The 16,711-nt window shown below is 37.9% G+C and overlaps 1 protein-coding gene across 3 annotated transcripts in view; it reads left to right on the top strand.

The window, feature by feature from the left end:
* pcdh7b (protocadherin 7b) overlaps positions 1–16,711 on the top strand; it is a 374,437-nt gene that overhangs the window by 6,382 nt on the left and 351,344 nt on the right. The gene's annotated exons all lie outside the window — the stretch shown is intronic.

The following is a 16,711-nucleotide window of genomic DNA, read 5'->3' as shown; positions in this document are numbered from 1 at the left end:
TGAGCATGTATGTATTTTTATGATAATTTCACAATGTAAAAAAAAGCTATACATACTACTTTATAAATTTTCTCAAGAGATGGAATTGAGGTACTTCAGTTAACCAATAATATTTATGTAGAAGCTTAACAATCCCAATCTATTCCAAATATCCACATGTAAAATTCTGAGTTTTCATAATCAAGCAGAAAGAGATCAGTATTTCAAATAAGTTATGAAAATATACAGAGAGCATTGTGAATTATTAATAGAAATTTCATTACAGTGAGATACTTAATGACATTCATATCTTTCTTAGACTAGGTGTGGAGGAAGTTGAAGGTAATTAGACAAATGAGACAATCTTAGGCAGCTGAGCATCTCTGTTGTTTGATACGAATTTCTTTGGATGTAAATCAAATGATACAACAAGTTGCAATTCTGCTATCTCACTGTAGAAAGAGCATCAATAAACCATTTGCTTTATTAATAATATCTTTAGCTTGATAGCCTTGATTCATTTTATGTACCTTTTCAATAGAACCAAAGTTGAATCATAGCTAATTGAGGTCTGAAAGGACTTTCGACTAAGCTGTCAATTATCTACCTATGTTTCACTATCTGTAACAGTGCTTGATAGTGGAAATAGCTGATGTAAAAAGTGATTTTATAGCTGCTGTGACATATTGTTTGTGTGACATGAGTGCACAAAGTGCAGTATAACTAGTTTCAGGGCACTGGTCTCAATGTAAATCAAACTGTGGAAAGCAATGTATGGCCACCTTGAGGAGCTGGTTCGATACTGTTTTTGCCCTCTACCCACTGAATTATAACTGATTCCAGTGCAATTTAAATTTAAGCTCCATACTTCTGGGCTTTGCTACTTCAAACTATGACCCTAAAAATCTGCCCAGCAGTAAATAAATTAAATTCAATATCTGTTAATGTTTTTAATCCACACCTAATTATTTACCTGCACTATCAGGAACTTGCACCTGGGAATTTAAGAATGTAGTATCAGAACGTTGTGAGCATGCAGTATAAATGCCTTGAAATCGTGTTAACACCCAGATTCTGTACATGTCTGGGAGCTGAAGAATGGTGTTTAATAAACTTTCAACTGAACGAGTGTGAGCAGACAGTATAACTCTGTTTTGTTTGTTCACACTGCTCTTTGAGTGCAGATATACTGCAGCTACTGGTCTGAGACTGGTATGTGTGGAATGCAGATTTCAGGCAACTGGACAACGCTATGGATCTCACTGGCGTCAGCAACAAAGTATTCTGTGCATGCGTTCTGGGACCCATGTGCAGAGCTCTGCTTCTTGGGTGATAGATTGCTTTCTCTTATCATTACACATGTCGAAGAGTAAGCAGTCACCTGGGCAACTTTTAAAAAGGTAGTTTTACAATCGTTTGGAGTTATACTGCACCCAATGCAAACTCAAGCCAGTGTGAGACAGCCTTCTGGAGGGAGTTTCACACCTTTCCATTTCAGTGCATTCAGGAGGCAGACCATGACTTAACTCCCAAATTAAACGGCCATTTTAAAACTGATGCATTTCCAGAACTGCATCTAACACACAAAAGTGTCAGTGTAACTGTACCTCGAGCAAAACTGAAGCAAGGTAGCATTTAGGTGCCTTGAGGGCATTAAGAGTCCATTATACAGCATGGGACTGCAGTTACATGCAGGCCAGACTGAGTCTAATTGGCAGATCCTCTACCCTGAAGGACAGTAGTGAACCAGTTGGGTTGTTATGACAATTCAGCAGCTTTCACAGGCATTTATTAATTCAAAAATTATCAGAATTTTTGAATTCACAACTTTTGGGATATTAGTCCAGTACCATAACCACGAGACTGCCGATCCTTTCACCTTCATCATTCTAATTTCAGTGACATCAGTAGAAACAAAATATCAAGCTTGAATTTTGGATTTTTACATTTTTGATAATTTGTATTTCATGAAGAGTCTAGATAATTTGTAAAAGTATTTGCACATATTGATTTTGACTCTAATTTGGTACAATAATTAAAAAATAATTCAAGTAAGGATTGAGTATAGCATAATTTCATTAGCAACATATAAAGAGCACTTATAGCATTATGTGCTTTCTTTTCCTTCATCAAAAAAAGTTATAAAATGAAGCATGTACATTTCTAAAGGTGTATCTAACAAAAAGCATTTCTCTCAGAAAATATATGGCACAATCATTTAATATACAAAAGAAAAGTTCCAGAAGATTAAAATAACTAATTAGTTAGATGTTACTTGGGTGTTTCTTGTATTGGTGCACTAGGATCATCTGATTTAAGAATAAAATTGCATATAATGGAGTCACATAATTTTTCCTTAAAAACAGCACAGTTAGAGTTCTCCTGACGGCTCAGCGGATAATTGCACCCTGTGATGCAAGAGTGAGCAGACAAGACGAGAAAAAACAGAACAACTTTGATCTATGGCCTATTTTAACTTAGTGACTCTCACCTAGATCACAGAAGTGGTAACCCAAGGCTCAAGAGAGATAAAATCCCATCTCATGATAGCTAGCCTTGTTGCAAGTGCACGTTTGTAGATATACTAGGTTCAGCTGTGATGGTCTCCACAGTGAAACAGCCTGCTGACTGCCCAAATGAATAGCCACTTGATTGATGTAGTGAAGTGATTGCATAAATAATTGGTGATGCAATTTGACAGTCTATCACTTCATTACATTGATATTCCTTCCGCCTTTGGTGTCAGTATTATTTTACTTATTTATTTTCTTTCCCTCTTGGTCTCCATTTATGCAGCACTTTTTGTGTTTGTGATTTGCAATTTATGTGTGTCTATTCTTTTTAACTCTCTCCATTTCTGTCCATTTGTTTGTGTTCCTCTCTTGTACCTTCATTCCTTGCTGAAATCACCTCTAGTTTTGTTCCCACTTGCTTCCATTATATATGATATCCAATTGTAGATTTGGGGAAGCTGCGTATAACTTTCCGATTGATTCTAGTCCAACTTAAAATCTTTATGTAGTCCACGTGTTCCTTTTATTTTACCACATTGAGTTGCCACCTCTTTTTAACAAGGCAGCAATTTACACAGTCCATGATATTTAAGAAAAATAAAGAACACTAATTTGACATTCCACACTATTTTAGAATCACTGTAATTATAAATAGACTTTGCATGTAAAGGATAAATTAACGATAGTTCTATTACAGAGCGAGAAGTGCAGTGGAATTTCTTCATTGTATTTGGCAATAAAATAATTAGTGGGATATGTATTTACAAAATATTTAAATTAACAAATTTGACCTTTAGTGTTTCAGTCATCAATAGGTAATCAATTTAAAAGATTTCTTAAAATTTTGTTGGTGCATTTCTTATCTGAAAAATTAAATTCATCAAGGCCATGCTCAAATAATATTATTTATGACATTATCAACCAAATGTTTTTTGGAAAGTGAGTCTTGTAAATTATATTTAATAGATCGTTATAAGGTTCATTTATAGCTTGTCTTCTAATTAATCAGAAACAAAATGTTGTGATCACACCAATTTTAGAGTAGAATGTTCTTCAATGAAGAATAATTTCGTTATTTTATATATTATATGGGAGAAAAGTTATGATTAAAGCCTCTAAAAATAATATATTTTAAATGAAATTATAACGACGTTTAAAATTATTTGAGTATGGTAAGATGATCTGGGAATAATGCTGCCAAAGGTATTACTGGTGATGTCTTCCACAATTAGGGGCAAAGAAACAATGAAAAGATGCTCTTGCAACTCAGTATGAGAGTAAGTAAGAACTTACCAACAGGTGGCGTCATATTGTTATAATTGCTACTAGCACAAAGATCTCCTTTTAACAAACTTGTTTCAAAAAGCTTTCTTTAAAAAAGTCTTTAGTGGCACAGTATCTGCTGATTTAAATAAGCTAACTTTCTTTTCAGGTCTTTTCATTTGGTAGAAACTGACCACAGTTAGAGTTCTGAAAGGAGCACTCCATTCATGCATTTGAGTGGCATGTGCAAGTCTGTCGTTCTGTACTCTACAGAGATGTTAACCGATACTGTAACGATGGCTCTCCACTTTCAGTACTGTCAGTACTGTATTAAAGGATGCAATGTAAAGCATAAACAACTACGTAAAGGTGCTATGCTCTCGGCATTCAATCTGATAACCACAAGTAGATTTTTCTATACTTACAATAATTCTATACTTACAATATTAGTCACTGTTTTTAGTCCCTGGTTCAAGGACTGTAATTAGGGATAGGGGAGTTAGGAATAGGGGAAGGGAGTCTAGCATGGAGGTCACTACCATAATAATATAAAATACTAATTTTTTCTTATTGATGTCTGTAAAAAACGTGGCTATCACAAGAGCAATGTGTTTAGAATGCAATTTGTTTTCCTCATGTAAGTTGCTTTACCTCTGCTGTAAGAAAATAATAATAATTATAGGAAAGCTGTAATCTTGAGGACAAATGTCTTTAAAGGCAATTATCAAGAACTGTCTTAAAAGTATAATTATTTGTATTTCCTTTTAAAAATGTGTCAATTAATATAAGTAGAAAATAACTTTAAATTGTCAAAATACAGCATCCTCTTCTGCATCTATCTCCCTGTATAGAAACGTAGAAAATAGGAGCGAGAGTAGGCCATTTGGCCCTTCGGGCCTGCTCCGTCATTCAAAATGATCATGGCTGATCGTCTAACTCAGTACCCTGTTCCCGCTTTTTCCCTATATCCCTTGATCCCTTTAGCATTAAGAAATATATCTATCTCCTTCTTGAATACATCTAATGGCTTAGCCTCCACTGCCTTCTGTGGCAGAGAATTCCACAGGTTCACCACCCGCTGAGTGAAGAAATTTCTCCTCATCTCGGTTCTAAATGGCATACCCCGTATCCTGAGACACTGACCCCTGGTTCTGGACCCCCCAGCCATCGGGAACATCCTCCCTGCATCTAGTCTGTCTAGTCCTGTTAGAATTTTATATGTTATATGTCTTGGCAGTATCCCTAGTCAGTATTTCTATGCCCAGTTATTCTCTTTTGCTTTTTCGCATGTCTTCCTCACAGTCATGTTCACACACGTGTGGGGCAGATTTTCCTCTTACTGCACTTGGGGTGTAAAGAATTCTCTGAGCACAATATAAGAGGCAGACTGTGTAGGGAAGACTGCAGGTGAATTGAGCCAGTCTGCCTTTCCGTCCTTTTAATTAACTTATACTCAATTGCAATGAGGAAAATCCTATGTTCATAACTCTCTTCATTCATCACTTTCACTCTCCCTCTCCTTCTATGTCTGTCTTTCTCACACACACACACACACACACACACACACACACACAGATAAAAATGAATAGAATAATACTTTACAAGATCATAAATATTAACTATTCTTAGTCAGGGCTCATTACTCTTCTCAGGTTAATATTTACTTAGCACAGGAGTTCCTGATGATTTTTCATAATTTTGAAAGTGATATGGATCTCATGCCTACTCCAAGTCTCCAATATTCTCTTCCCATCTGTATCACATTTCAGAGGTGGTGCTTGCTCCTCGTCCCCAGGATACCTTCTCTGTGTCTCTGAGATTCTTCTAACCTCTCTGTCTTTCGGATTCCCTTCTCCCGTCAGCTCTGACCTTTTTCCTGGCATGTTTCCATCTGCCCTGTCCTACGCCCTCAAAATGTCACTTCCTCTTCCTTTCCCCCTTCCCCTATGGCCAGTGGTACTACTTATTTTCTTCGCTGTTGCAATGCAAAAGGGCAGGTTATGACAGTGGAGCTCTATTGGCATTGGTAGTGTTAATGAATGCACTTTATTCTTTTCATTGGGTCTCAAAATACTGAGACATGCATGTCTCCCTTTGAAAATCAGGTATAGAGGGAATGGCAGAACAGTGGTCCTGGAGAAGAGGTAAAGGTGGGGGGGAGGTGAGAGTTTTAGGTACACTTTGGGTGGACAGGGATGGAGATGGACTTCAAGCATGCCGGTAGGGACTGAAAGGGGTTTTAAATAAAATAATATTAGCTAGGATGAAGAGCGGTCAAATATTTCCAGTTTTAATCAAACAATAGCATAAATTGCCTATTACTCCTTAGGAGCAGCTGATCATTTTTGGAACCTCTACAAAACAAATATTACATTGGAGAGGCTAGTGACCCATGACAAAGATGACTAAATATCAGTAACTTTGTTACAGCCTGTTCTATTCCTTCCCATCTATAAGCCTTTACATTTGTTAGAAGCAAATTAAGCATTTCACTTCAGATTTAACTGAGATAGTTAATAATTTGAGGCTTTGATAGGCATTAGTTCATGTGCTTTGATATTAATGTTGAACTCAAATACCTCAAAGAATAACTGAATTAATTGAAAGGCGATTTTAATTTGAGCAACGCTTGGTATTATTTGCTTAGCTGCAGAGAATGACCTGCTGTGACATTATCAAATAGCAATGAATGGACTGACTTCTACTATGACATCATTGGCTCAGCAAGCATTGCACACTGGCACTAGACCAATTTGCCTTAAGTATGGGTCAGATCATGTTCTTTAATAAATGTACCCAATTTAGTTTTTAAAAGCCATAGCAATGTCCTGTTTAGAATCAATTTGGTGGTGCAGCGGTAAAGCAATTCACAGAACTGTAGTTCCAGAAAAAAAGTCTAAGTTAGACTCAGATATGTAAATTGTAAACAATTTTACAACACCAAGTTATAGTCCAGCAATTTTATTTTAAATTCACAAGCTTTCGGAGGCTTCCTCCTTCGTCAGGTGAACGATTTTCACATCGTTCACCTGACGAAGGAGGAAGCCTCCGAAAGCTTGTGAATTTAAAATAAAATTGCTGGACTATAACTTGGTGTTGTAAAATTGTTTACAATTGTCAACCCCAGTCCATCACCGGCATCTCCACATCAGATATGTAACACACATACTGACTGTTATTGAGGGCTATTGTGGTAAACTATTGTACCGAAGATTTTAGAAGTGACTGAATATGGTTTAAAGCCTGAAGCCCATAGCATCAGGTGTTACTGTACCATTATGAAGGTTGCTGCGTAACTACTGGGGCAATAGTTTATCAATTGCAACACACAAATTATAGTCATGGTTAATTTTGTTGCAAACTCAGGCTAAGGTCATTTGAAAAAGCACCAGAAAAAATATGACCTCCATGTTATATATTCAAAAAGGTTATGGCCTGTGCTTTGTTGTACAGTATAAGTGGGCATTAGCTTCTGTTTTATTGTCCACTTTCATTAAAAAAAACTTGCATCTATTAATTTTGAAGTCAGGAGCAGAGGATATTAAAATTTCCACCAAAACATTGTGCAAGATTTAGTGTCCCAGTTTCCATACTGGAATGAACAGAAATTAACTTGTAATCAGAGGCCAGCAATTAACCTTCAAAAATGACGACTTGGTGAAATGATTAAAAGAAAGAGGCAGAAATGTAACGTAGAAAACTATAACTTAAGATGAATAACGGTGCCTTATCTTGGGGTACGTTATTTCTTTCAGAGAACATTTGCGTTCTATGCTTTTTTTAATAAAGAATCTTTCCAATATTAAAGTTATATATTGGGCTTGGAAGCTAAGATAGCTTCCCTGCCTCCTCCTAAATACAGGTTGTGACTAATTTTACTGGCAGAAGTAGGATTTATATAATTTGGCAGTTGTAGCTGAGCCTTCAGTAATGTTGTAACTTGTGCTCAACAGCACTGTTTTGAGTGCTTGGTAGTCAGGTTAGAAAACACAGAAACTATCCTGCCAAACACTGTGCACATTTATTATTATAGAAACAAGCAACAACCGGAGAAGGCAGGCATTTTGTTCTTAAATAATGCATACTTTGTTTCTTGCACATAACTGAGGCTGATTGTCTTAATTCATCCTTCAATAGCAAGATCCATTAAAATATTAAACTAATGTTTGTAACAAGTCCCCAGTACCATTTAAAACTATTATGCTAAAAAAAGTACATTGTAAATTTTAATACTTGTACTTTCTTATTGCTTACTAAGTGTCATAAGCATTACTAACATCCTTTAACACATATGTAATATTATAAACTGAAATGCAACAAAAATGTTTGCATTAGGAATTTCTATTTGGGAGAAATGTTAAGACAGTAGCCTGAATTATGGCTACACAAGAACCTGCTGTAATTTTTGCAATAATCATAAGTTTGATACTACTGAAATCTATTGGATGGAATTTGACAATATTTTGGATTCCCTTCCCCTCCTGGCATCCCCATGTATGAATGCAGGAATTTCTAGTCTTTTGACTAAAGATTCCTGATGACAGCACATCTTTAACTTATAGTTAGATCTTTTGGTTGCAATTACAAAGACATATTGGTGTAAGGACAATGATCCTTATTTTGATTGTAGGTTCCAAAACAGTTTGTGAGTCACTTTTCTTGAAGCTTTTAATTAGTAGTGTGTGTGGAGAGGAATCAGATTTCTCTCAAGCCACTGTAGTTTGGGAGAAAAATACCTGCAAGATATTTGCAGATGACTCCAGATGTCAAGTTTACTCATAGCTTTAGTAAGTTGACTTTCAAAATTAATTAGTTGGTCCATGCTTTCACACATCATAGGAATGTCAAAAGTTGTTTTGCCTGAAGTAGTCCTGTAAATGTTGACATTTCACAAAGATTGTTCCTCTAGTAACTTAATTTGTGAACATTGCCAAATTTTCCTTCCTGCAATTTTGTCTTCAGTTTGTTGTCTCCCGCTCATTCATGCTCTATTTCTCTCTCCTCCTTTTGCTTCCTTTCTTGTCCTCATTCTCATTTTTTCCTGACCTTTCTTGTTTCGCTCTGTATATCTATTTTTATTGCTTCCCTTCCTTCTCAGTATCAGATTCTCTCCTCTATTCCCTCCCTTTCTTTTGGTGCCATCTCATTATTTCTGTTTGTCCATTCGCTCCATCTACATTTGTTTTCCTTCTGTTGTCTCAATGTTTGTCTTCTCTCTGTCCTCCTTTCTGTTTTTCTGTTTGCCGCATTGGCTCTCTATTTCTTCCCCTTGCCATAAATCTATATATGCTTTCTATTATACATGATTTTACTTCTTAGGTGCTTCATATCTTAAGTGCCAAATTATCAATAACATTGAGGTCCCTGAGCTGATTCAGTCATTGTTGCTCACATTTTTGCACCATTGTCACCCACACTATTTACAAAAGTTCTGCGCTTTTGTGTGCATGGATCAGATGTTCCCTGGCAGCAGGTTATGGTGCTTATTTTGAACAACATGAGGAAATAAAAGAATGCATTACTTTGACACAAAAATGTGAAAATCCTGACCTATTCACATAAAAAAGGCACTGATGTTGGCTTGATACCTCTCCTTTGTAGGAACCTGTAAATTAAGATTAGTAACCAAATCAGCATCAACATGTGCATTGTTTGGTTTCATCAGATATCAATATCATGGTAAACACGGAGTGTAACATTATGCTGAGTCGTGGTGAGCATCAGAGACACACTATCAAGTAACAACACCAGGGTTTGTAATAGGAATATGAAATGAACTGCCCTTGTTGATAATGACTTTCGACCTGTCTCTATATCAGTTTGCGTGCTTGTCATGTTTCAACTGGTTTTCCTGTTTAGTAGGGTGAAAACACATCACATTTCATGTTCTTAAATCTCAGCATGCTTACTGCAGCATTTGTTGTAATAACTGCACACGCCCTCTTTTAGTTCAATCAAGTAAGGGTTAATTATGGCTTCATTTATAGAACACATTTAATGATTGTTGATATGATATATTATATAAATCAAGAATGCTTTGTGACAAAAGATACATGTGACCTGTATATACTATAAAGAAATCCTAAAACAAGTATTAAAAGGTGATATTCTCCCAGATAAGTTTTTGGATTAGAGTTAGTATTAAATGAATGTTGTATCATATTAAAGTCACAGTAAGAAACTGGACAGATTTTTTTTCTAGTAGCATCCACATAAGATCGATTGTGATAAGTGTGGGTCGTCTAAAGATCACTTTTGGGCTGTCATGATGTGTGTTTATCATTTTAGTGTAGTTTAGCTTTAATGAAACTTCATCATAGTTATCGGTGAATTTGTCTTCGGAAAAATCTTATCAGAGATCTACTGAAGATGTCTTCATCAATTTGTACGGTAAGTGTGAAATTGAGATTCATTGCATTGTTTCCTATGCTAACTCATTCTTTCCCAGTTCCTTGAAACAGTGGAGCTCTTTACCTCTCAATCTTCTTTTCTCCCTGCAATCCACAGGCTTTTAAAACCCAAACTTGGTGTCACCTCATCACTACTATTTGATATACTTTGCTTTCTCTCCTGCGCTCTTCATCCTTGGTAATGTCCTGCACCAGGGGCCCCTGCACTTTACTGAAGTTTCCCAGTTATAAAAAACATTTAGAATATAATCCAACAAAGAATAAAAGAATGCATCAGATTATTTTTTGTTCCGTTCAAAGTTTTTACGGTTTTGTAGTTAATTCCATGTTTGCTTGAGAGAAAATTTGTTTGAAAAAGCTACAATTAATATTCTAAAATGAACATTGTACATGAAAAACAAAATCAGTGCAGGCAGCCCAGAATGAGTTAGACAAAATGTGTAAGTGTGCAGAACAATGTCAGATGAAAATGAATACAGGCAAGTTTAAAGTACTGTACATAAGAAGCAAAAATAGATGACAAATATACTAATTGAATGCTGTTTAAATAGCTACAGATGAATTTAAAAGAGACCTAGAAATCTTAGTAGACTGAATACTCAATATGTCCAACCAATGTGGAGCAACAATCATCAAATCCAAGAGAATGTTGAACTACATAACAAAACAGTAAAATGTAAGTTCAAAGAAATTGTAAAGTGGTCTGGTGAGACAACACCTTGAGTATTGTGTCCACTTCTGGTCAACAAGATACAAAAGAGACATTCTACAACTGAGGATGGGTTGAGAATTCTTCCTTATCTATAATTATTTTGTGATGGTGCAATAACTGGGACACACAGAACCAGAAAGAAGATGGAAAAACATATGCAGAGTCATGAATAGGATGTGCAGGATTAGAAAAAGTGCAGAAAATAATACACAGAGACACAGCTAGAAAATAGACTAAAAAAAATAGAGGCAGGATTGTTGTACGAATGTATTGTGACAAGGTATGGTTAAATGTAGACCTTAGCCCATGTTTCTCCTAAAGGTGAGTTCCTGATCATACTTGCACCATTAGGGAGGCACTGAATGCAGGCTAGGTGCTTCCCTATAGGGAGAGAGGCAGAGCTGTCAGAGCTTTCATCAAGGTCCTGAATAGAATGTTTGTCCCTAGATATAACAATAAGAATACAAGAAAAGCATCGATGTAGTCTGTGTTTGAACCGCACAGTGAAGTGAAAAAAATAACAAAAAGTTTATCTTGTTCTGTTTTCATATTATTATGGAAAACTTTTGCTTGATTTTATGAGCTCTGTGCAGTTGTTCTACAGTAGCGCTGAGTCAGGTTCATTCTGTATTAGAGATTGATTTTCAACTTTCTAGCGTTTCATTTAGGTAGGATTTCCATTCCACTGAATGAAGTCACAGTTCTTAATTTAATATTGAATTATTTATCTGTATGAAGTTACAAGTAATGCAAATGTTCTAAATATTTGATTTCAAATGATTTATAGACTCCTTTATATTTTCAATTGAAGTTAATCAAAGTATGTCTAATAGTGTTAAAGTTATTTCCTGTACAGGAGAATTTTGCTGTGCAGTCAACTGCATATATTTTTACATTGAAGTTATATTGGAAGGGTGTCAACCTATAATTTGGAAAGACTAAAATTAGCCCATAGGCGGGGGCTCAGTATTTCAAACTGATTGTAAAATGAACATATAGTGATTATGCCAATGATTTGCAAAATGAAGATGTGTGGAATATGTGATAGTTTTAACACTTATTATTGTATGTGATGTAATTACTGACTAATCACAAGATACCAACAAGGTAATGTGACAAATGCTTATTCATTGGTATGTGTTGGCTAATATACACGTGTTATGGAATTTTGGCACTCCAGTAGAAATACTTCAGGTACTGCTGTGATCTCAGTAACCACTAGGATCAAGTTTGTTGGACAGTATTCCACAGTACAGTCGGCCCAATTATATAATTATTATTCAAAATACAACGCTCCTAAAATAATGCCCCATTATACTACAGATTTTGCAAAAACTGTAATGTAACTATAGAGTGAAGTTGTGGAACTGACGATGCATTGCTTTTTGGCATACATCTGAGACTACCTTGAGAAGATGGTTTCACACTGCTTCAGCTTGCCACTGAAGTATAACGTTCATTGTGGCAGAGCTATCTTTTTAAACGTAATTTTCAAACTTTGGTGTTAGCAACGAGTCAACTATCATACTAGCTCTTTGCTAAGATTAAAGATTTAACTGGTATTAGTATGTCTTTGGATGGGGCTATGCAAATAAGTGGAGCAAAAAATGTGAGCGCTGCTGCTTGCCTGTGGAGTGCTCTACCTGCATGACCTGAGAGCAGTGTGGATCCAGCAGTATAGCTCAATAGTGCCAGCTTAGCAGCAGTCTATGGAGGTACCAGTCTCAAACCTGCACTTGCAGTGATTCAGTGCCATAAATGAAGAAAATAATAGCTGGTGAGAACACAATAATTTTGTTACATAATTACTACTATTTTTAATACCAAAGGAACTCTTAATTTATTGTGACTTAAGAAAATACACCAGAAAAACTCCAATTATTCAGGAAAGGTAAAGTGGCGAAACACAGTTCCAAGGTGGCAAAATATAAAATATGATCATTTTTTGAGGTTGGTGGTCTATCATTGATTTTTATTAGCGCTCTATCTAGTTGATCACAGACTTCCAAATAATCAGTGTTCTATCAAACTGAAAACATATCTATTACTTCAAAAAGTTACCAACTTGTCTCCTTTTTTATATTATGGAATCACGGTCTTCTGAAAATTAACAAAAATATTTTGTATGCATGAAATATTAGGCAGTGGCTTATAATGCAGCACTGCTGACAACTATTACACAATATAACAATAATGTAAATTCACGATTGAAAACTCATCCTACATCTTTTTATTAAAATGTGACAGTCTCCATTTGTCAGGAGTGTCTTTGACGATAAATGTCACCTATGCTTTCATTAAAAAATCTTATCCTGTGATTTGATAATCAGCATAGAGGCCTAGAAATTCATTTAGGCCAGTACGCAGGTGCAATTTAAGTGCAGGGAATGATCCCTGCACCCAAAGACGGAGGCCTCAGGATCGTGAGAAATTGGCCATCGGGCCTCATCTAAATAATCGTGGCAAGTTGACAACACCCATCATGCCTCCATAGACAGCTCGCCTGACTGAATAAGCAAAGTTTGGGCTGCTTGTTTCGTTGGCAGAAGCCCTCCTGCTATGTCTTGGCTCAACATGCAGTTAAAAAGAAATTAAACTCACCTTTTCAGTGGCGGCCACTGGCTAGGCCACATCATGTTTGGAAAACCTGAGTGAAGCAAGTCCAGTACCTGCCCTGCACAGCGCAGCCCAATCCCCCTGAGTGATCCTTAAAACAGGCATTAGGCCGCTCATTAGCATATGCAAGGGCTCTAATGCCTGTTTTAGGTTGCTGCCCCGGATGCCTTAAAAAGTGCCCGACCCAATTTTCAGGTGCCTTGGGCCACATAACGTTGGTCCCCAAAATTGAGCCTTGTGCCCATTTTACACCTGTGAAATGGGCACAAAATGGTCCACTCTGTACCCTAAATGTTTTTTTTCAATTATATGCACTCCTGACAAATGAAAGTTACTACTTGGTTACACTGTCATACGTAAACTTGGGCCAATCACAACATTTGAATTGGGCCAAATGACCAGTAGTTATTTGATAATACACAATATAACTTTTGACCAATCACAATATGTGAACTGGACCATGCAGCCAGTACTTTAATATATGCCGGTTGATAATAATCAATCACAACGTAGAAATGAATTATTTGATGATTACATGATTAAAAGAAAAGAAAGAACTTGCATTTATATAGTGCCTTATCATATCCCCAGGATCTAGCCAATGAATTACTTTTGAAACATAAGCACTGCTTTTTTGTGAAACGTGGCAATCAATTTGTGCACATCAAGTTCCACAAATAGCAAATGAGATAAAAGACCTGTTAACCTGTTTTTAATGATGTTGGTTGAGGGAGTTAATGTGGGATAGGACACCAGGAGAACATGTTGCTCCTCTTTGAATTGTGGCACAGGATGTTATTATGTCCATCTTAACAGGCTGATAGGGCCTTTGTTTAACATCTCATCTGAAAGACAGTACAAATATTCATTTAACCTTACTCAAGGGGCTCGATTTTAGGGTCGGGTTTCCTGCGGGTTTCCAGCGGGGGCCCCCCGAAAATCCCGATATCCAGTCACGTGACCGGATCGCGCCGAGATCCCGGCCACTTCCGGGTGCCGCGCTGACATGCGGGGCTGCGTGCGCAGGCCCCGCTGGTGGGAATCCCGCAGGCAATTAAAGCCAGCGGGGTTCCACTTGAGTGTACTTACCTTGCTTGTTGAGGTCATTAAATGAGCTGAAGCAGCTGTCAAAACAGGAAGTGTGGGATTTTAGCTTCAAGGCAGTGAGTTTCCCACACTGGGGGAAACAGTCCCTCCTCAACCCGGTCGTGTTGCAGCCAGCAGCCTGTGGCAGGTGCCAAGGTGCACTCCACAGCGGGTGGGAGAGCCCTCACCCACGCAGGAGGCCACCGCGTCACATAGGGCAACCCCTGCCCTCCACCACCCCCCGCCAAGCCAGAGGACAGACCGACGTGAAACCGCAGCCCTAGTGCGAGGAACCACCTACCTACCCTGCACAACCCCTCAGACCAACACCTGCCAGATGGGTGGTGCGTTGACATCCTCGGAGGACAAACAGCATGACCAGCCCCAGCAGCCTCGCAGTCCACGCCGTCCGCCTCGGAGACGTGGAGCCCCCCAACACGGTGCTGTGGCACACCCACCTGCACAGCAGGAGGGAGGGCAACCGCAGAGAGAGATGCATCGCAGGAGGCACTACCCTCCGCACAGGGTGTACAGACCGAGGCTCAGCTTCATGGACCTCTCCGAGAAGCAGTGCATACGTCGGCTCAGATTCAATCGCCAGGTAGTCGCCGACATCTGCAGCCTCCTTAATGACGAGCTGCTCCCTGATGGACCAAGCAGCATCTTCTTACCTGTCGCCGTCAAAGTCACCACTGCCCTCAACTTCTTTGCATCCGGATCCTTCCAGGGTGCCACCGGGGATACCACCGGGGTCTGTCAGTCGTCTGCACACAAGTGCATAAGGCAGGTCACCGATGGGTTGTTCCGCAGGGCCTCGCACTACATCAACTTCGCCATGGGGCTGCTCAAGATGCGCTTCAGGTGCCTTGATCGCAGGGACATCACAGCCGTGCCTGATGTCATCCTCACCTGACGCCAACACATCTGCTCTTCCAGCAGGAATCTCTGGATAATGACCAAGAGCTGGGCCCCTGGCGGATGCTTCCCTTTTCCATTGAAGGCAGTGAGACAAATTATAGCTCCCTTATCATCTCCACAGCTGGGATCAGCTAAAGTCAGTTCAAACCTGGGATTGAACCTGGGACCCTCTTGGTCCACAAGGTTCAGCTGTCCTGTGGATATGTTTGTTGGGTTCTTGGCAAAGCCTTGGTAGGCATTTTTATTCCACGTGGCAGTCTTGGATTTTTAATTTAAAAGGAATAGCGACTCGCTGAATTTTGTAGCTATTTAAAACACTCTTCTACCTCCATATCCTATAGCTCTGCCACTATGGAATTGGTGAGAGAATTAAATTGAATTAAAATACCGCTTCGTGACAGATTAAATGCATGCTCACCAATTTTGTCTTAAAACAAACCCTGTTCTATTATGGATTTCTCAGTCCTGCAACATATGACAGCTGTGATGCAAGGATTTCTCTTGCACAACAGGCAGTTTTTGCACACATTTCACTCGATGTTACTGGCCTTCAAGAAGCATGTTGTATTAGCAGTCTACTCTATTACTCATTTAGTTGCTTCTTGCCTCCACTGGGTTAGTACAATGTTGCTGTCTGCATATCAGCCTAAAATGTGCTCAGAAGCTAAAGAGCTGAATAAAAACAGAAGCAGAGGTTTTATTTTTCTAGCCATGGCCATTCTATAATGATTTGAGTAGCAGATATGAGTACTTGGATATATTCATTCTTTATGTGTAAATTTTGCATTAGTTAGAAGAAAGGGTAATTGTGTGCAATGTGAAGTATTTGTACAAGCTGGACTAGGTTGAACAATATTCAATAAAAGCACACCTTAAATTCTAGAGCAATTAAAAAAAAATCATCATAATATTTTACTTTGGCATGTCATTAGTGACTATAGTACTTAGCCACAGAATTTAAAGAAACTTACTATATTACAGAATTCTCACTAACACCCTTTTATAGATAGAGACAAACCAACCTGAATACATTGACAGTATTTTAAAATCGGCTTGTGTCATTTACATTATTAAGTAACACAACTGCATTGCTTTGGTTCAACATATTAAGTGACAAAATGTATGTCATTTATTCATTTCCATATCATCCTGTAAGCTTGATTCAGAATACTGTAAACATATTTCATTTGCTGCTGACATAATTATATTGACTA

The sequence above is a fragment of the Heptranchias perlo genome, chromosome 1, assembly GCF_035084215.1.
Source record: "Heptranchias perlo isolate sHepPer1 chromosome 1, sHepPer1.hap1, whole genome shotgun sequence".
NCBI lineage: Eukaryota > Metazoa > Chordata > Chondrichthyes > Hexanchiformes > Hexanchidae > Heptranchias > Heptranchias perlo.
The sequence above is the reverse complement of the archived record's forward strand: the minus strand, read 5'-3'. Positions and strand labels throughout refer to the sequence as shown.